This window comes from Girardinichthys multiradiatus, chromosome 23, assembly GCF_021462225.1.
Source record: "Girardinichthys multiradiatus isolate DD_20200921_A chromosome 23, DD_fGirMul_XY1, whole genome shotgun sequence".
NCBI classification, from domain to species: Eukaryota; Metazoa; Chordata; class Actinopteri; order Cyprinodontiformes; family Goodeidae; genus Girardinichthys; species Girardinichthys multiradiatus.
In genome coordinates, this window is record NC_061815.1 from 21,649,624 (window position 1) to 21,671,985 (window position 22,362).

The 22,362-nt window shown below is 40.1% G+C and overlaps 1 protein-coding gene across 4 annotated transcripts in view; it reads right to left on the minus strand.

Moving 5' to 3' along the window:
* frmpd3 (FERM and PDZ domain containing 3) overlaps nucleotides 1-21,768 on the minus strand; it is a 187,754-nt gene extending 165,986 nt beyond the window's left edge. For 3 of the 4 annotated variants that reach the window (XM_047354050.1, XM_047354048.1, XM_047354049.1), the window contains exon 1: nucleotides 21,486-21,768. The gene's annotated coding sequence lies outside the window, so the exon portion shown is untranslated. The remainder of the gene's footprint in view (nucleotides 1-21,485) is intronic. The other variant, XM_047354051.1, reaches the window with a different exon arrangement.
* Nucleotides 21,769-22,362: the final 594 nt, after the last annotated feature.

The window sequence follows — 22,362 nt, forward strand, 5'->3', positions numbered from 1 at the left end:
TAATTATTGGGCTTCTGGTAGGAGCGTCCAGCTGGAGAGTTTGTAATTTGGTTTTGTTCCAGTGTTGCTCAGACTGAGGTAGGAACACACACTGTAATACATCAATTACATTTACAGTAGTGCTCCAGAAACAGAAACAGCGTCTTCAAGTCTGGAGACAGGGAGCGTTACATCTGTGCTCGTGCTGCGCTGAGGAGAGGCATCAGAGAGGCCAAGGTCGACAACAGGCAGAGGATAGAGGCAGACTTCAGCAGCAATAACAGCAGACAGGTGTGGCAGGGACTCCAGCACCTGACCAAGTCCAGCAACACCACCGTGATCTCTGGGGACGCTTCACTGGCAGAAGAGCTTAACCACTTCTTCGCCCGCTTCGAGGTTGAACCACCAGCAGGGTCCACACTGCAGTCTACACCCCTCAACAACCAAACCTTCACTGTGGAGACACGGGAGGTGAGGAGAGTCTTGAGAGCAATGAACCCATGCAAAGCTGCTGGACCTGACAGGATGACCGGGATGGTGTTGAGGGACTGCGCAGACCAGCTGGCGGAGATCTTCACCGCCATCTTTAACCAGTCCCTCTCCCAGCGCTCCATCTCACCTTGCCTGAAGTCCTCCACCATCGTCCCTCTGCCTAAACAGACTAACATCACCAGCCTGAATGACTACCGGCCTGTAGCACTCACGCCCATCGTCAAAAAGTGCTTCGAGAAACTGTTACGGGGTCATATCAGTTCACAACTGCCTCCCACACTCGACCCCCACCAGTTTGCCTACAGGCCCAACCGGTCCATGGATGATGCCATCGCCACTGCTCTGCACACCACGCTGACCCACGTGGAGCAGCGAGGGAGCTACTCGAGGTTGCTCTTCCTGGACTTCAGCTCGGCATTCAACACCATCATCCCGAGCCGGCTGGTGAGCAAACTGGGACACCTGGGTCTCCCCAACAGCACCTGTAGTTGGATTATGGACTTTCTGACAGATTGCTCTCAGAGGGTGAGAGTAGGACACCACCTGTCCTCTCCATTGAGGACCAGCACGGGCTCTCCACAGGGCTGTGTGCTGAGCCCCCTGCTCTACACCCTCTACACCCACGACTGCACCCCCACCCACCCGAGCAACACCATCATCAAGTTCGCGGACGACACCAAGGTGGTGGGGCTCATCTCAGGAGGGGATGAGACGGCTTAAAGGGCGGAGGTGGAGCATCTGTCAGCATGGTGCATGGACAATAACCTGACTCTGAACACCTCCAAGTCAAAGGAGCTCATTGTTGACTGTTGGAGGTGTAAACAGAACACACAGCCCATCACCATCAATGGGGACAGGGTGGAGATGGTGCCAGACTTCAGGTTCCTGGGCACCCACATCAGCGAGGATCTGACGTGGACTACTAACTCTGCGGCGATCCTGAAGAAGGCACAGCAGAGACTGTACTTCCTGAGGACTCTCAGGAAGAACAACCTGCAACCAGAGCTGCTGCTGTCCTTCCATCGCTGCTCTGTGGAGTCGGTGCTGAGCTGCGGCATCTCGCAGTGGTTCTCCAGCTGCACTGGAGCAGAGAGGAAGCAGCTCAGCTCCAACGGGTCATCAACACTGCCCAAAGACTGAATGGCTGCCCTCTCCCCTCCCTGGAGGAGATTTACTCCACCCGCTGCCTCAGGAGAGCCCGCTGCATCATCAGGGACTCCTCACACCCCGGTCACCATCTTTTTCAACTGATCCCCTCTGGGAGGCGTTTCAGGGCAATAAGGACAAAAACAAACAGACTGAAAAACAGCTTTTTTCCTAGAGCTGTTGTTGCATGTACACTGTGACAACTGTTACTATCAATAATGACATAAACAGTAAATACATTCTGGGCAATTTCTTCAACACTAAGTGCAATATGCTACCTCATGTGCAATACTGGAACAACCTGTCAATATTGTTGTGTGTGTGTGTATATATATATATATATATACTGGTCCTTCTCAAAATATTAGCATATTGTGATAAAGTTCATTATTTTCCATAATGTCATGATGAAAATTTAACATTCATATATTTTAGATTCATTGCACACTAACTGAAATATTTCAGATCTTTTATTGTCTTAATACGGATGATTTTGGCATACAGCTCATGAAAACCCAAAATTCCTATCTCACAAAATTAGCATATCATTAAAAGGGTCTCTAAACGAGCTATGAACCTAATCATCTGAATCAACGAGTTAACTCTAAACACCTGCAAAAGATTCCTGAGGCCTTTAAAACTCCCAGCCTGGTTCATCACTCAAAACCCCAATCATGGGTAAGACTGCCGACCTGACTGCTGTCCAGAAGGCCACTATTGACACCCTCAAGCAAGAGGGTAAGACACAGAAAGACATTTCTGAACGAATAGGCTGTTCCCAGAGTGCTGTATCAAGGCACCTCAGTGGGAAGTCTGTGGGAAGGAAAAAGTGTGGCAGAAAACGCTGCCCAACAAGAAGAGGTGACCGGACCCTGAGGAAGATTGTGGAGAAGGGCCGATTCCAGACCTTGGGGGACCTGCGGAAGCAGTGGACTGAGTCTGGAGTAGAAACATCCAGAGCCACCGTGCACAGGCGTGTGCAGGAAATGGGCTACAAGTGCCGCATTCCCCAGGTCAAGCCACTTTTGAACCAGAAACAGCGGCAGAAGTGCCTGACCTGGGCTACAGAGAAGCAGCACTGGACTGTTGCTCAGTGGTCCAAAGTACTTTTTGCGGATGAAAGCAAATTCTGCATGTCATTCGGAAATCAAGGTGCCAGAGTCTGGAGGAAGACTGGGGAGAAGGAAATGCCAAAATGCCAGAAGTCCAGTGTCAAGTACCCACAGTCAGTGATGGTCTGGGGTGCCGTGTCAGCTGCTGGTGTTGGTCCACTGTGTTTTATCAAGGGCAGGGTCAATGCAGCTAGCTATCAGGAGATTTTGGAGCACTTCATGCTTCCATCTGCTGAAAAGCTTTATGGAGATGAAGATTTCATTTTTCAGCACAACCTGGCACCTGCTCACAGTGCCAAAACCACTGGTAAATGGTTTACTGACCATGGTATCACTGTGCTCAATTGGCCTGCCAACTCTCCTGACCTGAACCCCATAGAGAATCTGTGGGATATTGTGAAGAGAACGTTGAGAGACTCAAGACCCAACACTCTGGATGAGCTAAAGGCCGCTATCGAAGCATCCTGGGCCTCCATAAGACCTCAGCAGTGCCACAGGCTGATTGCCTCCATGCCACGCCGCATTGAAGCAGTCATTTCTGCAAAAGGATTCCCGACCAAGTATTGAGTGCATAACTGTACATGATTATTTGAAGGTTGACGTTTTTTGTATTAAAAACACTTTTCTTTTATTGGTCGGATGAAATATGCTAATTTTGTGAGATAGGAATTTTGGGTTTTCATGAGCTGTATGCCAAAATCATCCGTATTAAGACAATAAAAGACCTGAAATATTTCAGTTAGTGTGCAATGAATCTAAAATATATGAATGTTAAATTTTCATCATTACATTATGGAAAATAATGAACTTTATCACAATATGCTAATATTTTGAGAAGGACCAGTATATATATATATATATATATATTTTTTTTTACACCTACACAGTCCTTTTTTACAACTTTTTTTTAAAATAACTTTTTAATATTTATTTTCTTTAATTTGCTCTATCCCTGCACTGTTTTGTTCTGTTTTTGGAAATTTCGTTGCACCCATGTGGAGCAATGACAAATAAAGAATTCTGATTCAATGTTTTCAGTGACACCACTGACAAAAGTAATAATCAGAACACTAACATGATCATTTGGTCTCAGGCTGTAATCAAATGAAGTGTAAAAACTGCCTTCCTTGCATTTTCTATTCCTCAGTCTTTACAAAGATGTTAGATGTCCACAAACATGGTCGACATAAAAATAAAAAAATACATAAATCTCATTAGGAGTCTGAAGAATCAGGTATCACATGCTTACATCCTACAGCATTAGGAATCATTTGTCAGTAGAAACAACTAAAATATTTCAGTAGCATTTACAGATTTTAATTGGTATTTTTAAATTAATCTACATACTCCTATTTAAAGAAAAACTGTGGTAATTTTGATAACAGTTGTTTTAAGATGTGCAGACCGATCACAACATTTGCACACACCTGTGTGTTAATTTTAGTCCTTTGATGTGATGCGCTGTATTATGTGGAAAAGCTTTATCTTTGGTTTGTACTGCTTCAGGGAGTGAACAACGTGCACATCAAAGAACCTCACAGATCTCAACAGAGAGACTATAACACCAGATTGAGAAGAATCCTCTGATTTATTTACTCCAACAAATCAAATGTACCAAGAGTTTCCTTTCTCAAAAGCAGCTTTCCTTCGAGACAGCACTGTGGTAGCATAGATTTATTTTTCTAACTTAGCTGATTTTAACTTTCTTATATACTAACACCTTTTTTTTTTAGCAATGATATAATAAATATAATGTCCCCATCGACAAGTAAATAGCACACAATGAGTCAGGTGTGAAATAAAACCCGTAAATATTGTTTAATTAATTAATGAAACAATTACCAGGGTAAACGTAACTATTACAGATGGTGTCGCAGCCGGTTTTGCTTAGGAACATTTTATGGAACATGTCGAGGTAACAGTAAAAACTGCATGATCAACAGATAAACATTTCAGTGTTTTAGTGCTCTCAAATGTATCTTTTAAACTGTCTGGAGCAGGATTTAGTCAGTATATTACAGCAAAGTGGGTTATTGTCCTATTGTAAAATTTTCTAGCATAGTTTAATGTCCAAACTTCAGTTAGTTAACCATGGGAAAAACAAAATGTCAAAATCACCCTAAAACCAAGAAAAACAACTTTGTCAAACTGAAGTTCGAAATTAGCCAAATTAAGTTTTAATCCATCTCTCTCATATTAATAGTCAGTTGTGTGTAATGCTTTGACTGACTGATGACTAACAAGAGAGAGGTGGATTAGTCAACTTACTGAAAACATGCATAAAACAAAAGCAAAGCCTCAGCTATGTTCAAAATGTCTCCCTAATAATAATATATTCCAACAAGTTGTAGTCTGTCTGACATTATGTAATGGTTATGTGTTGAAATTACAGATCAGTTTATTGCACTTAAGATGATGCATGCAATGAGTATTGTACAAAAAATGGTGATTGTGTGAAAACAAATCTTACAGCAACAAAAGCCATCAGTAACATAGAATCAAAATGAACTGGGTGGCTCATGTTACACCACAGCCCCACCCAGAGCCTGGGAGCTCTGACAATGACTGAATGCAGCTGCAGTATTTAAGCACTGAGAGGAGTGATTGCAGGATGTGAAACAGGTGAGTTAACTACTGAACACGGAACAGCTGAAGGAAAACAGAGAGCTGAGGTAAAGTAATGGCTACACTGCAAAATACACTGAAGACGGGGAAATAAACTTTACAGTGGCAGTGGTGATGAAGCAATAGTCTAAACAAAAAGTAATCACAGATTTGCATTTATCACTAAATATGAACACAAGCTTCTACGTCACAAAATTTTGAAAAAAAAAAAAGTAAACAAATGAAAGGCTTATGGTCTATAAATGGCTCAACTCGATAACAAAACTACCCAAACTACTCAGAATTAAGGGATTCTGCCAGACTCACTTTTGAAAAATATTCTCAAATAAAGGTGTGCAATGTTTTGGTATAAGATATTTAAAGCTTTTCTGGAAATGTTGATTTTCTATTTATTGAATATTGCATAATAAAAGCTGTAGTACAGTTGCAGCTGCAATCCATGGTTGTATAAATGAACACAGTACAACACAAGCATGAAAAAAGGTGAAATTAGGATTGTGTCATTAAATTTAGCATCACTGTCATGAAGACAGATGATGTTAATTATGCCATGTACTCAGCCTAAAACAGCTAAATCATGCCATCACCTCAGTTTAGGAGTGCATTCTGGTGTATCCTCCTGGTGTTTATATATGCAACACCTATCAGAGAATGCTCGCAGCATAGTTATGAAGTGCCGCGGCACTTAAGTCGTGTTCGCAATGCAAAATAAGCTGCGTACCTCTGTCTACGACTGAGTCCTCTATATACAGGTCCTTCTCAAAAAATTAGCATATTGTGATAAAGTTCATTATTTTCCATAATGTCATGATGAAAATTTAACATTCATATATTTTAGATTCATTGCACACTAACTGAAATATTTCAGGTCATTTATTGTCTTAATACGGATGATTTTGGCATACAGCTCATGAAAACCCAAAATTCCTATCTCACAAAATTAGCATATCATTAAAAGGGTCTCTAAACGAGCTATGAACCTGATCATCTGAATCAACGAGTTAACTCTAAACACCTGCAAAAGATTCCTGAGGCCTTTATAACTCCCAGCCTGGTTCATCACTCAAAACCCCGATCATGGGTAAGACTGCCGACCTGACTGCAGTCCAGAAGGCCACTATTGACACCCTCAAGCAAGAGGGTAAGACACAGAAAGACATTTCTGAACGAATAGGCTGTTCCCAGAGTGCTGTATCAAGGCACCTCAGTGGGAAGTCTGTGGGAAGGAAAACGTGTGGCAGAAAACGCTGCACAACGAGAAGAGGTGACCGGACCCTGAGAAAGATTGTGGAAAAGGGCCGATTCCAGACCTTGGGGGACCTGCGGAAGCAGTGGACTGAGTCTGGAGTAGAAACATCCAGAGCCACCGTGCACAGGCGTGTGCAGGAAATGGGCTACAGGTGCCGCATTCCCCAGACCTGGGCTACAGAGAAGCAGCACTGGACTGTTGCTCAGTGGTCCAAAGTACTTTTTTCGGATGAAAGCAAATTCTGCATGTCATTCAGAAATCAAGGTGCCAGAGTCTGGAGGAAGACTGGGGAGAAGGAAATGCCAAAATGCCAGAAGTCCAGTGTCAAGTACCCACAGTCAGTGATGGTCTGGGGTGCCGTGTCAGCTGCTGGTGTTGGTCCACTGTGTTTTATCAAGGGCAGGGTCAATGCAGCTAGCTATCAGGAGATTTTGGAGCACTTCATGCTTCCATCTGCTGAAAAGCTTTATGGAGATGAAGATTTCATTTTTCAGCACGACCTGGCACCTGCTCACAGTGCCAAAACCACTGGTAAATGGTTTACTGACCATGGTATCACTGTGCTCAATTGGCCTGCCAACTCTCCTGACCTGAACCCCATAGAGAATCTGTGGGATATTGTGAAGAGAACGTTGAGAGACTCAAGACCCAACACTCTGGATGAGCTAAAGGCTGCTATCGAAGCATCCTGGGCCTCCATAAGACCTCAGCAGTGCCACAGGCTGATTGCCTCCATGCCACGCCGCATTGAAGCAGTCATTTCTGCAAAAGGATTCCCGACCAAGTATTGAGTGCATAACTGTACATGATTATTTGAAGGTTGACGTTTTTTGTATTAAAAACACTTTTCTTTTATTGGTCGGATGAAATATGCTAATTTTGTGAGATAGGAATTTTGGGTTTTCATGAGCTGTATGCCAAAATCATCTGTATTAAGACAATAAAAGACCTGAAATATTTCAGTTAGTGTGCAATGAATCTAAAATATATGAATATTAAATTTTCATCATTACATTATAGAAAATAATTAACTTTATCACAATATGCTAATTTTTTGAGAAGGACCTGTACTGCACATGATACAATGAGAGAGGAAATATTTCAAACACTGTTAGAAGGCGACATGACAAAAAACAACAAAAAAAACCCCATAAAATAAGTCCTGATTGAGGAGTTCAGCTGAGACCTGTTGCTTTTACTTTTGCCTTTTAGTTTTATTTTTCTTTCAGTCTAGACTTGATTGATTCCCACATAATACTTGCAACCCTGGTTGAAAATGTGTGGATCAGACGTCATTTTTAAAGGTTAGAAAATATGGTAGACTTTTAAAACAGGAATTATTTACTGTAACTTTTCTTTTGTCAGAACAGAAAACTGTTGGAACCAGTTATAGATAGTTTATTAGTTGTTCAAGATAGCTCCGTGGTCAAAAAATTGCATAGAAAAAAGAATTTGTTTTTCTCAAAATGCTATTTACTTTGCAACTTGTGGGTTGTGTTGCTAAAAAAGTATTCAGCTCCTCTTTCATCTACATGCTTGTAAAAGCTTTAAATCTTTTGTAGACCCCCCCCCCCCCCCCCCCCCCCCCCCCCAAAGGCCAGACATGAAATACTGTTTCATACCATGCTTCTAAGATTTTATTAAAATTTGTGTCGTGTGAGTCAACCAGCAGCAGGGTCACTGAAAGCTTTGATATAGAGGAGTCTGGAGGAGCAGCACTCTCTGCAACGGCTGCGCTGGTTCTACTTCACAGAGCCATGTCTGATTTAAGCCTGATGCAATCTAGTGTTTGACAGCTTGTTAGAGAATGCTGCAGAGAGCTGTAGCCACAACATCTTTAGTGTTTTCACCTGTTAGACAATTAAATATAACTAGAGGCTTTGGAAAGGCTTAGTAATCCCTAAAGTAAGGCCAGATTTATTTTTATATTGGAAAGCTTAGAAATGTCCCCCTCTTCTAGAAAAAAAGGTCATAAATAGAAATTTGTCTGATGGAAGGGTGTCAAAAACAGCAGATCCGGATCAAGAAAGTGATTAGTGGTAAGATCTCAGTTGCTTTGTTGAGTATGTGTGAAGGATTTATGCAGTGTACTCTAAACATGTGTTTACATATTCAAATAAAAGTGTTAAGCTCTAGTCAATACTCAAAGGCGCCGTTTCTCAGACATGGATTAAGCCTAGTCAAACTCAAAAAGCTTGTGTAAGTGAAGATCTTCATTGAATATTTCTTTTTGTCAAGGACCAGCCTTAATCCACACCTTGGAAGCTGACTGAATAGGCTAAAAACTGTAACATTTTGAGACCTCTAAGATTATCATTGCCTTGTCATGTAAACGTAGGTTTAAACATACCCTTCTGAAAAGGGAGAAAGAATGCAATACAAGAAGATAAGAGAGGTGGAAAACCACTATGACAGGGTGAGAAAAAAGGAGTGAGTTGCAAAAATCCATTAAAATCTCTTTAAATATTTAGGAAAGATATCAGTCTGTTTTCATCTCTTCCATTTGTTGGCTAAGAACCTATCACACTGAAAATGTACTTCATCCTGCATTTCCATATATGCAAAATGGAATTTACACTAGAAGGAAACAACAACAAATGCCTTACCATGAACTTGCATGGATATTTTATTGTATGTTATCTAAGGGCATACTTGAATAAACAATAAAGCTTATCAATATGACACTGCAATAGTTGAAATTTTGTGCTTGTTTTTTTTGGTAACATGCAAAGAAAGAAATATGTATTTTACAATCAGTGGTGGTTTTTAATATGGGTGCTGTTGCTTTCGAGACAAAAACAAAAATCTGTGGCACCCTGCAATTAAATTTTTCATTGCTTATTTGAAAGACCAATTAGTGTGGAGTGTGCGACCATACCCATGTGGTGTTCAGTGTAATGTTACTGTACATTGATGGTGGCAGTTGATACTGATGTTGGTTTCTGATTCGCATACCGCGCTAATTTGTTTTTAGGCAGTCTGGACTGCTTTTAAACATCTCTACTTTGAATTTATATTTAGACTAGGCAGACCTCAACTGAACATTTCTACACTGAATAGATTTTTTTTTAATCACACGAGTTGATAGCTATAAAATTTGTCTATGTATTTATGAAGAAGCTTTTTCATGATTTCTTGACATGAGGACCACATGTGATTAAGACAAACATAAAAATCACAATAGATAGACTCATAAAAATGTGAACTGATCTAATCTTAACAAATTACAGATGTTTTAAAACAGTTCTGTGAAAACTCTATTTGGATAAAAAGGGTAATTTAGTATTATCAAAACATTGATAAATTTATCTATCTTGATCAGTAAATATATCAATAGTTTCCATTCTCAGTGTTTCTGGCAAGTTACATGGTAAACTGTTTTTTTTTTTTTTGCCAAATGAGCCTCATCAGGGGAATTAATGTGTGTTTGGTTCTTTGTGGAGTTGCAGAAAATAGGGCTCACCCATGCACATATTTTTCCCAGAGATGGCAAATATCCCCCAAAATGATTGATAACCCTGAACATTTCATGGCACACTGCAGTGACTCTTTGATGGATGTGCATATAGTTTTGGCAAGAGAAATTTTGCAGATACAGTAGGTAAGGCTTTTGTTGTACTCTGAGGGTTAAATAGCAAATAGACTACATTTATGTAGCACTTATCAAATCTTGTTGAGCACTTCAAGTGCTTTTACACTACATTCCAAAGCCACACACACGCGCCTACACACACGCACACACACACACACACACAGCCACACATTTTAATGCACTTCTTTTTAGTCTACACAGTCTTTAGACTGTATAGACAGAACCCAGTTGTTTCCAACCTAAATGTTGAAAGGTCCAATTCTGATTTCTATATAAGGTCAAATGTCTGGAACAACTTGTGATGAATAGTAAAATATTTTTAGCCTAAACATTTGCCAAAATCAGCCTGTAAATAAGATAAATCAGGCTATACTGAATTATCTTATTTACATTTTTGCCTGAACAAGGATTGTGTTTTTTATACAATAGAATAAATAAAACAAACAAACTTAAACGAAACTAAATTTAATTGGGCACAAAACTTAATTAAGTATTAAAATAACTCTCTCCACATTCACATCATCTATTATGATTTCTATATCTCTATTACCTTTACAGGTCCCAAAAAAAAACATGAGCATGATTTTATCTAAATTTAAGAATAATTTATCAATATGAAATTGCTTTTTAAATTTACATACCTCCAAATTAATTTCTGTACGAAAAATTAGGTATCATCTGTAAACAGAACAAATTAAATATTTTTCTACTGGCCCCAATACTGACCCCTGGGGGACACCACAAACAATCTCCAAGCATGATGACTTGAGTCACACATTTGCACCATTGTTGTTTAGTAGTTGTTCATTCAGTTCAGAACTACTTCCCTATTACAATAGCACTACTGTTTTGTGATTATTATTTTGTTATTAATTGTATCAAATGTTTTTTGAAATCAATTATTACACCAACTGCAAATTTCTTTTTATCTATGGAGCTAGCTACTTGCAATTTTCCTTTAATCTGGAAATTTGGCAGATTAAAATGCCAGGTTACAGATGAATGTATGCGGCTGATTAATTGCGTCAATTGCCTTCTTAATAATTGCCATTTCAATACCATCACAGTCAGTTGACTTTTTATTATTGCATTTATTGACAAGATCTATAATTTTGTTCTTTTATTCAATAAATGTATTATTGAGAATATCATTTATTTCAGTAACTAATTTCACTAAGTACAACACATTATATAGATTAATTACACACAGACTTATGTTTTTAAGCATTTCTTTTTGTTATTTAAGATAATTTTCCACTTATTGCTAATGCTAAAATGACATTTAAGATTAGAGTATAACATCAGACCAATAAGAAACATTTTAAAACAGAAATGTGGGCTTAATAAAAAGTATATTTAATACCTGCTTAAATGTTGTTACTTATTAAGTACTTTTAATCTGAAAAAATGAGGCTCATTGGTACAGATATTCTAAACTCTTTGCTTTAAATGTAGTAGTTATAAATGACTGACTGTGCTGTGTTAAGATCTCTCCCACAAACTTTTTAGATGAGCCTTAGATGTGCCCATCCCGAAAATGAGGTATCAGCTGCATTTGGACTGACTTGCTACTTGGTCTGGGTCCAGATCTGGATCGATGTTTAAGGAATTGTCTAGAGTTTTTCTCCAACATACAGACACTCAGACATCATGGGTTTACTGTGTTTTTTATATTTCATCATAAGGAGCGGCTCAAACCTCCATCTTTCCAACTGGCTGACAAAAGGCTCTTTCGAGCATATGTATAGCCCCGAACCCAACACGAAGTCACAGAAGGAGTACTTGGTTAAGAATCAGACATAAAGACCAAGCTAAGTGTAGCTACATTTTGTGGCGGTTTGAGAGTGACATATGGCTATGCTAAATCATGAACATCTTGAGGCAGCTTTAGTACTTATGACGCATGTAGGGAAGAAATATATTCCTGCTGAATGACAAAGTTCTGTGTGGATGGGGAGATGGAGGGTATCAGGACGAATGAATGAGTCAGCAAACCTTCAAAGGGAAGTCAGCAATGTGGCAATTTGTGATAAGGCTTCACACCTTTGAATGATTTAGAACGATTCTCCAGCATCATACTTTACGTCTCATCAGTACCTAATGTACATGTGCTCTGCTTGGTATAAAGGCAGAAATGATTCTGGCTGTAGGCATGGCTTGAAGCTATTTGTTAGCCCGCTACACTTTTGTGGAAAGTTTTACTAATTGTGGCTGAAAGCTGACCACAACACACACCCACTGTATTTAACGAGTATATGTATCTTTTGCGTTCACTGCAAAGTTGTGTCCTCTTGTTTTTTTTCTCCAGTTGATTGTTTGGGATCTTGGCCAAGTTAAGTAAAAACTCCATAGGGCATTGCTCTCCTATGGAGCACAAAACATGTTTCTCAGAAATCTGTTGGCACAGAAGACCAATTAATATAATTGTAATTACTCAAATATTTATCTCTCTAGTAACACTTTGGGTTTATTACTGTGGTCGTGTTTGTCTCATGTTTATCTCAGGTCTGTTCTCCAGCTTGAATAGATTGCCCCTTGGATACAGCAGCAGAGAAAGACGGTTGTCAGGAGTGACCACAACAGAGAGTGAACATGATTTTTTTTCTACGTTGCATCTTAACCAGAGATGACTGAGAGGAATTATCTGTCTGTCTGTCCCCACCAATAATTTTTACAGTTTAAATCTGATTTGATCTCTCTAAGATAGACTAAGGTCAAGATATCGTAATCCTCCATCAAAGGTCTTCCTGTAAGAAGTAATGCAACATAAGTTCTGACATTGTCCTGTATGTAAAAGTCATTGCATTGATAGTAGCATACAATCAAATCCCATTTACTTATGTTACCCCAACCCTTTAATTGACAAATAAAATGCTCTTTTTGCTACATTAAGCTTATTAAGGGCAACAAGAGTTTTAACATGTGGTTCGAGTCCATTCATTCCAAACAATATCCACTGGAAAACATTAAACTAAAGTGTATAGGGTTTGTGATTGGGGTGAATGGTGTGGAATTCATGTTGTTTAACTACGTCAGGAAATTTTCAGCATTTCCAAAAAATCTGTGATGTATCCCACAATGGAGTCTGGCATAACATGAGGGACATGTTTAGAACATGTCCCTGTGTTTTCAACATCCCTGCTTGGAAACAGATTTTCTGGTCTAAAGTGCTTTTATACTTGTACTAACACATTAATCACTTATGGACTGGCTTTTTGTAGGAATTTATAGAATCTCTGTATCTATTTATTATACAGGCATTTTTCCTAACAGTCTTAACTCGCCACAGTATTTTAGGTGACAATGGCATCAGGTTCCAACTTCCTTTACTGGGGTGTCTGTCCATCAGCTGAACACAGACTGACACTGAACCTGTCATGCCATTGTTCACACATACTACTAGGTTATTCACCAGTAGTCTCTCAGACACATTGAGCACAAAGTGAAAACCCATATAAGTATTTAGAGAACATAGTAACTCCACAAAGAAATGCCTCAACCTATTAGCAGGTTAAAACCACTGACAGCACAAGTATCATCTCTTTTATCCATCAGCTATAGGTTCTCTTCAATATATGCAGAGTCAAAAACATGATTGCGTTTTTATATGTTGCATTTTCAAAATGATCGCTATTAAGGTGTATGTTGGTTAAATGAATTGAAAATCATAAAAAGAAAAGGTTTAATTATGCATTACCCTTAACTATGAGCACAGTGGCTGCCACAACTAAATATACAATCTGATTCGGTCAACAGAAACTAGATCTAAACAATCAGATGCAAGCTGTGTTTCTGCTTGCAGTACCAGCATAAATTAGAGTGCAGTGTTCACAGTTTAATATAGCAGATTAAATACCTGTCTTTCTATAATGGATATAGGAAAGTATTTTATTCAGTATATTAATGTTAATGGCTTAATACAAAGAGTGATACTATAACCTTTTAAGATACCCAAACTGTTAAAAATGAAACAAAGTAGCATATAATTTTGAAGAGTAAGGAAAATGATTAACGGCTTTAAAAAATAAAATGTTCTACAAATAATAATCTGAAACGTTTGACATACAATCACCTCTACAGTAATTGTAGCTGCAAGACTTTTTTCTTGTTTTTTTCAACAGTTTTGCACATCTGAAATCTTTGTCCATTGGTCTTTGCAAAATAGCTCAAGCTGAGTCATGCATGAAAATCAATTTTCAAGTATAGCAAGGGATTCTGATCTGAATTTAGGTGTGGACTTTGATTGGCCCATTGTAAAATATTGATGTAAACTATTGCATTGTAGCTCTGACTGTATGTTTAGGGTCATTTGTCTTCCTGGACAGTGAACCTTTGCCTCACTCTCAAGTCTTTTGCAGCCTCTAAGAGGTTTTCTTTCAATATTGCCATGTATTTAGCTCCCTCCATCTTCCCATTAACTCTGACCAGCTTCCCTGTCTCTGCTGAACAAAAGTATCCCTTATGTTATGATGCTACCACCATCATGTTTCACTGTAGAGATGGTGTGTTCAGATATACAGGTCCTTCTCAAAAAATTAGCATATTGTGATAAAGTTCATTATTTTCCATAATGTCATGATGAAAATTTAACATTCATATATTTTAGATTCATTGCACACTAACTGAAATATTTCAGGTCTTTTATTGTCTTAATACAGATGATTTTGGCATACAGCTCATGAAAACCCAAAATTCCTATCTCACAAAATTAGCAAATCATTAAAAGGGTCTCTAAACGAGCTATGAACCTAATCATCTGAATCAACGAGTTAACTCTAAACACCTGCAAAAGATTCCTGAGGCCTTTAAAACTCCCAGCCTGGTTCATCACTCAAAACCCCAATCATGGGTAAGACTGCTGACCTGACTGCTGTCCAGAAGGCCACTATTGACACCCTCAAGCAAGAGGGTAAAACACAGAAAGAGATTTCTGAACGAATAGGCTGTTCCCAGAGTGCTGTATCAAGGCACCTCAGTGGGAAGTCTGTGGGAAGGAAAAAGTGTGGCGGAAAACGTTGCACAACGAGAAGAGGTGACCGGACCCTGAGGAAGATTGTGGAGAAGGGCCAATTCCAGACCTTGGGGGACCTGCGGAAGCAGTGGACTGAGTCTGGAGTAGAAACATCCAGAGCCACCATGCACAGGTGTGTGCAGGAAATGGGCTACAGGTGCCGCATTCCCCAGGTCAAGCCACTTTTGAACCAGAAACAGCGGCAGAAGCGCCTGACCTGGGCTACAGAGAAGCAGCACTGGACTGTTGCTCAGTGGTCCAAAGTACTTTTTTCGGATGAAAGCAAATTTTGCATGTCATTCGGAAATCAAGGTGCCAGAGTCTGGAGGAAGACTGGGGAGAAGGAAATGCCAAAATGCCAGAAGTCCAGTGTCAAGTACCCACAGTCAGTGATGGTCTGGGGTGCCGTGTCAGCTGCTGGTGTTGGTCCACTGTGTTTTATCAAGGGCAGGGTCAATGCAGCTAGCTATCAGGAGATTTTGGAGCACTTCATGCTTCCATCTGCTGAAAAGCTTTATGGAGATGAAGATTTCATTTTTCAGCACGACCTGGCACCTGCTCACAGTGCCAAAACCACTGGTAAATGGTTTACTGACCATGGTACCACTGTGCTCAATTGGCCTGCCAACTCTCCTGACCTGAACCCCATAGAGAATCTGTGGGATATTGTGAAGAGAACGTTGAGAGACTCAAGACCCAACACTCTGGATGAGCTAAAGGCTGCTATCGAAGCATCCTGGGCCTCCATAAGACCTCAGCAGTGCCACAGGCTGATTGCCTCCATGCCACGCCGCATTGAAGCAGTCATTTCTGCCAAAGGATTCCCGACCAAGTATTGAGTGCATAACTGTACATGATTATTTGAAGGTTGACGTTTTTTGTATTAAAAACACTTTTCTTTTATTGGTCGGATGAAATATGCTAATTTTGTGAGATAGGAATTTTGGGTTTTCATGAGCTGTATGCCAAAATCATCCGTATTAAGACAATAAAAGACCTGAAATATTTCAGTTAGTGTGCAATGAATCTAAAATATATGAATGTTAAATTTTCATCATGACATTATGGAAAATAATGAACTTTATCACAATATGCAAATTTTTTTTAGAAGGACCTGTATAGGCACATGGGGTATTGCATCTGGGCCAAAAAGTTCAGTTTTGTTCTCCTCTGATGAGAGCACCTTCTTCCACATGATTGCTGTGTCTCGTGACTTGTGGCAATCTTTAAATAAGACCTCTTGTGGTTTTTTTTAAACAGTGGCTTTCCTTCTTGCTACTCTTCCATAAAGGCTAGATTTTTGGAGTCCAGCTGAAAGACTGACTTGTGGATCTCTGCAGCTCCTCTAGAGTTACCATTGGCCCCTTGGCTTCTTCGCTCTTCAGTCAGTTTAGATGGACGGCCGTGTCTTGGAAGGTTTGCAGTTGTGCCATACTCTTTCCATATTTGGATGATGGACTGAACAGTGTTCGTTAAGATGTTCAAAGCTTGAAACATTATTTTGTAACCTAACCCTGTTTTAAACTTCTCAACAATGTTATTCCTCACTTGTTGATTATCCTTCATGATGCTGTTTGTTTTGTAGCGTTCTCTAACAAACCTCTGAGGTCTTCACAGAACAGCTGCATTTATACTGGGATTTGCACACAAATGGACCCTATTGACTAAATATGTGATTTCTATAGGCAATTATGGGACTGGATTTTATTTTAGGGGTAAAAAGGTAAAAGGGAGCTGAATACAAATATAGGTTTCTGATTTTTATCCTCAAAAACCTTTTAATACCTTGTATCATGTTCCTTCTAGCTTACAATTGTGCACTGTTTTGTTTGGGTCTGTTACAGGGGTCAGCAATCTTTACAATCAAAGGTATTTTAACGCTTATTAAATAAACTTTGTCTAGTGCCATACAACCTAGGTGACCCTTTTTTTTAACACCTACTGTATAAATTGTTTAAATTAAAATGTATATGTATAAATTGTATAAATTTGCAGTTTGTAGCCTGACAAAATTAAACATCATTAATGCCATTCTGTTGTTTATGCAAATAAAGCATGAAAAGAATACAGAAAAGATGTTACAACTTGGTTTTTTAACCATTATAAGTTTTTCAGGTAATTTTTGGCCAAAGCCAATATGGAGGTCCTGAAAAACCACATGGGGCTCCGGAGCTGTATGTTACAGATGCCTGGTCTATCACATAAAATCCACTATAACCATACATCTCGGTATGGTTCTTCTCTAAGTAGGCCAAATAAACATAATTATCCATTCCACTAATTCATCCATGAGATAAAGATATGCATTGCAGGTTATCCTGACTGCTCCTCTACAACACATCTGCAAACTGCAGATGGCTTTATCATGCAGCTTCCTTTGATAAATGAAATTAGAGTAAACAAATCACCCATATTCATCAATTAAGTAAAACGAAAGTACACGCTTCATCAGACTAACACCAGACTGTACATCTACTAGGTTTCAGATTAATTGTTCTTTCATCAGATTTAATGATAGTAATAAAAGCATAACATACTGCAATTCTTATCCTTGAACTCCACGTCTCCATGTTATACAGTACAGACGAAACATTTGGACACACCTTCTCATTGAAAGAGTTTTCTTTATTTTCATGACTATGAATATTGTAGCTTCACACTGAAGGCATCAAAACTATGAATTAACACATGTGGAATTATATACTGAACAAAAAAGGGTGAAACAACTGAAAATATGTCTTATATTCTAGGTTCTTCAAAGTAGTAGTAGTTGATTACTGCTCCGCACACTCTTGGCATTCTGTTGCTGAGCTTCAAGAGGTAGTCACCTGAAATGGTTTTCACTTCACAGGTGTGCCCTGTCAGGTTTAATAAGTGGGATTTCAAGCCTTATAAATGGGGTTGGGACCATCAGTTGTGTTGTGCAGGAGGTGGATACAGTACACAACTGATAGTCCTATTGAATAGAGTGTTAGAATTTGTATTATGGCAAGAAAAAAGCAGCTAAGTAAAGAAAAATGAGTGGCCATCATTACTTTAAAAAATGAAGGTTAGTCAGTCCAAACAATTGGGAAAACTTTGAAAGTGTCCCCAAGTGCAGTCGCAAAAACCATCAAGCGCTACAAAGAAACTGGCTCACATGAGGACCGCCCCAGGAAAGGAAGACCAAGAGTCACCTCTGCTGCGGACAATAAGTTCATCCGAGTCACCATCCTCAGAAATCACAGGTTAACAGCAGCTCAGATTAGAAAACAGGTCAATGCCACACAGAGTTCTAGCAGCAGACACATCTCTAGAACAACTGTTAAGAGGAGACTGTGTGAATCAGGCCTTCATGGTAAAATAGCTGCTAGGAAACCACTGCTGAGGACTGGCAACAAGCAGAAGAGACTTGTTTGGGCTAAAGAACACAAGGAATGGACATTAGATCAGTGGAAATCTGTGCTTTGGTCTGATGAGTCCAAGTTTGAGATCTTTGGTTCCAACCACCATGTCTTTGTGCAGCACAGAAGAGGTGAACGGATGGACTCTACATGCCTGGTTCCCACCGTAAAGCATGGAGGAGGAGGTGTGATGGTGTGGGGGTGCTTTACTGGTGACAATGTTGGGGATGTATTCAAAATTGAAGGCATACTGAACCAGCATGGCTACCACAGCATCTTGCAGCGGCATGCTATTCCATCCGGTTTGCGATTATTTGGACCATCATTTATTTTTCAACAGGACAATTACCCCAAACACACCTCCAGGCTGTGTAAGGGCTATTTGACCAAGAAGGAGAGTGATGGGGTGCTGCGCCAGATGACCTGGCCTCCACAGTCACCGGACCTGAACCCAATCGAGATGGTTTGGGGTGAGCTGGACCGCAGAGTGAAGGCAAAAGGGCCAACAAGTGCTAAGCATCGCTGAGAACTCCTTCAAGACTGTTGGAAAACCATTTCAGGTGACTACCTCTTGAAGCTCATCAACAGAATGCCAAGAGTGTGCGGAGCAGTAATCAAAGCAAAAGGCGGCTACTTTGAAGAACCTAGAATATAAGACACATTTTCAGTTGTTTCATACTTTTATGTTCAGTATATAATTCCACATGTGTTAATTCATAGTTTTGATGCCTTCAGTGTGAAGCTACAATATTCATAGTCATGAAAATAAAGAAAACTCTTTCAATGAGAAGGTGTGTCCAAAGCTTTGGTCTGTACTGTATACACATAGCTTTAATTCCAAGACTGAAATCATTTTGTCCAACATTACTGAAGATTACAATTAATATTTAGATTTAAAATGATCTCCAACAGGGGGGAGCTGTAATGGTGACTCTGTCTATTTATGCTCATCTCTGGGGGCACTCAAATTATTTGCAACAGAGCCATCCATGAGCGCTTAACTACCAACAGAAAATCGGTCTGAGTCTGAAATAGTGCCTGTTTTTTGTCCTACTTAAATGCCCTCTTCTGGAATTGATGTCATCTTTATCTAGTACCAGTTCTCCTTTTATACTTCGCTTTTATTTGTTTCCACAGCGCCAACTGGTTCTCCTTACATGTGCACCAGACCTTGTCAGTTTGATGCTGATTGGATTTTGAAAGTATGCCTTGGCCAGGTATTTATCAATGGCAGTCATATTATTCTAGACGCCTCAATGAGCAATTTTATAAGGAGCTGGCAGGTTTGTGAACTTGGGCAAAGGCGGTTTTGCGAATAGTGTTGATTTGTTCTATACCCTGCAACCTTGGTGCTGTTCTGCTCTTTGTAATGACTAAGCAGAAGTTGACAGTAGACAGAAAATAGGCTGCCTCTGATAGTAAGGTCTACAACAAGATTGCAGAAATTATTTTAGAGCTTTTGATTGAATTCAGTTAAGAATACTATTGCACAAATTAAGTTTGTGATTTAGAATTTGTCTAGTAATTTCTCCTTGACAGCAGTGGAGTTTGTGCATATGCATAATGTAATAAAAACCTTAAACATCAACCAAGCATCTCTGAAAAATAGCTCACAATTCCTTCATCCACTATGTTAAACAGCCGTGTTGAGCTGTGTGACACTTGAGAGATATTCCAGCATTTAAATTCAATCTGTAAATCAGCAACTATCCATAATGAAACAGACGCCATAATGAAAACTGTTGATATTTTTTTAGTCTGCATAAATTTTTTTTGCCTTTGGAAGAGAACTTGTTTTACTGTTACTATTCTCTTCATTCACTCCTGTCCATCGTCTCCTTTGCAAACCCAGTCATATGATGAGATCACAGAACCCTGAACATCTAAGTAATGGATTTCTTTGAGCTGGTTCCTCCTAGGCCCACAGCTCTGTGTTTAGTGATTTATGCACCATGGAACAGCACTGGACAGCTCATCTCTCGGAGGCACGGGCACCTCTGCATAAGCACATTTGTTCAGAGCCAATCTCTGAATGGGGCTGCCGCTGCCATGGCCATTGACTTTCACTGAGAAAGTAAAGCTACAAAACCATTTAAGTCATGTGGCCAGTATTAGAGATAAACATACCCTGTTGGAAGTGGTTGTAAATTGACATTTTCTTTTTCTGTTTTTTTCAGTCTATTAAAGGTCTCCAAAGACCTTCTATTTTTAGTAGCAGGGTGGATAACCATTTGCATTCTCTGTTTGAACCTCTGTTTCAAATGTGTTTTTTCTGCTAAGTTTTAGCCTGCTCTCAGGTTTCTTCCCAAGCTTCCTGCCACCTCACGGCTTGATTTATATACAATGCATCCAGGAGCTCTCCCTGTTCTTCAGCTTCAGTAGGTACCATCTCTGCAAAGTCCCTTGGAGCTTTTCCCTCAGCATTTCTTCAGTATAAGCACTTGTAGCTAGAGAAGCACAGAGAAACACAGCCCCGAGTGTTTGGAAGATGTCACCAACTGGGAAGTTACAAAAAGATATGACAAACTACTTATAGGATATTGCTCTTTTCAGTCTATTCCTTTTTCTGTGTCTATGTGCCTTTCGTGCTCTCTTTTTATTCACACTGTCATCATGTAGACTCCTGGATATCAAAGCATCTCCTCCCGGAGACGGTATCCATTGTTATGCTTCCACAGCGCTCATCCAGAAACCCACTTTTATTTTAATCAACGGTCATGCAGCACAGCTTGCATACACAAACACAAAACACCAAATCAATTAATTTTTAAGTGCAGACCTGAGTCAAAGAAAAAACTAAAGGTTTTTTTGACACACTGCTGATTCCTTTACATCTGCACAGAAGTCACCACTGACGGAAATCCAGCAGAGCAGATTCAGCTGCGCTGCCACTTACCTGCGTGTCTCTGTGGAGGTCCTCCTCTCAAGCTGTGCCTGTTGAAGACCCCTGGTCTGCACAGCGGTGCCCTCCTATATGGGCATGCATCTGTATTGTGGATCAGAGCCCATCTGTCTGTGTGTCAGCATGGAGAAGAGGAGGGATCAAGGATCAGATAGTCCTCTCTGTCGGCAGCTCCATCTAGTGCATCTCCTTGTGTCTCCTACTTACCCGGGTCATTCCAGCCAGCCCCTTAGCAACCGCAGACCAGGGAGCGAGTACTCAGGGGGGGTGGGGGTGGGGGTGGGGGATGGGAGGTGCTTACAGGACTGAAACGAAGCTGGAACAGCAAGCAGAGCAGCCACTCCTCCTATATGTCTGACTGCAGCAAGTGGACATACTGTAACTGGAGTCTCTGTCTGTCTCCCGTTTTCTCCCTGTGCATGGGCATCAGTGTGTGTGAGCGTTTACACATTGATGCGGCTCCTCCCTTTGCTGTGTGTGAAATCAGAGTCTATTCGCTCTTTGTTAACGCCTCTGGTAGCTCCAAAATGCTGTGGCTGGGTGAGAGAGGATGGGAGTGAGGGAGGGGTGTGTGGGAGCGAAAGAGGGAGAACGGCAACACAGACACTGTAGGAGATTTTTTTTCTCCCTACCCAATCTATTGGTATCAGTCAATCACAAATGTCTGATTAAGTTCATGAGTCATTTTAATCTGCAATATTCTGTGAGTACAAAAGGGCAAGAGCAGGGAGAAGGCACATAAAATGGTAGCATATAATAGTCACATTGGCATGCAAAAGTTTTTAGAAGCATATTATTATTATATCCTTATTAAATCCTGATGAAATGTCTCATACAGAATATATGTAGTCCAAGCAAATGACAACCATGA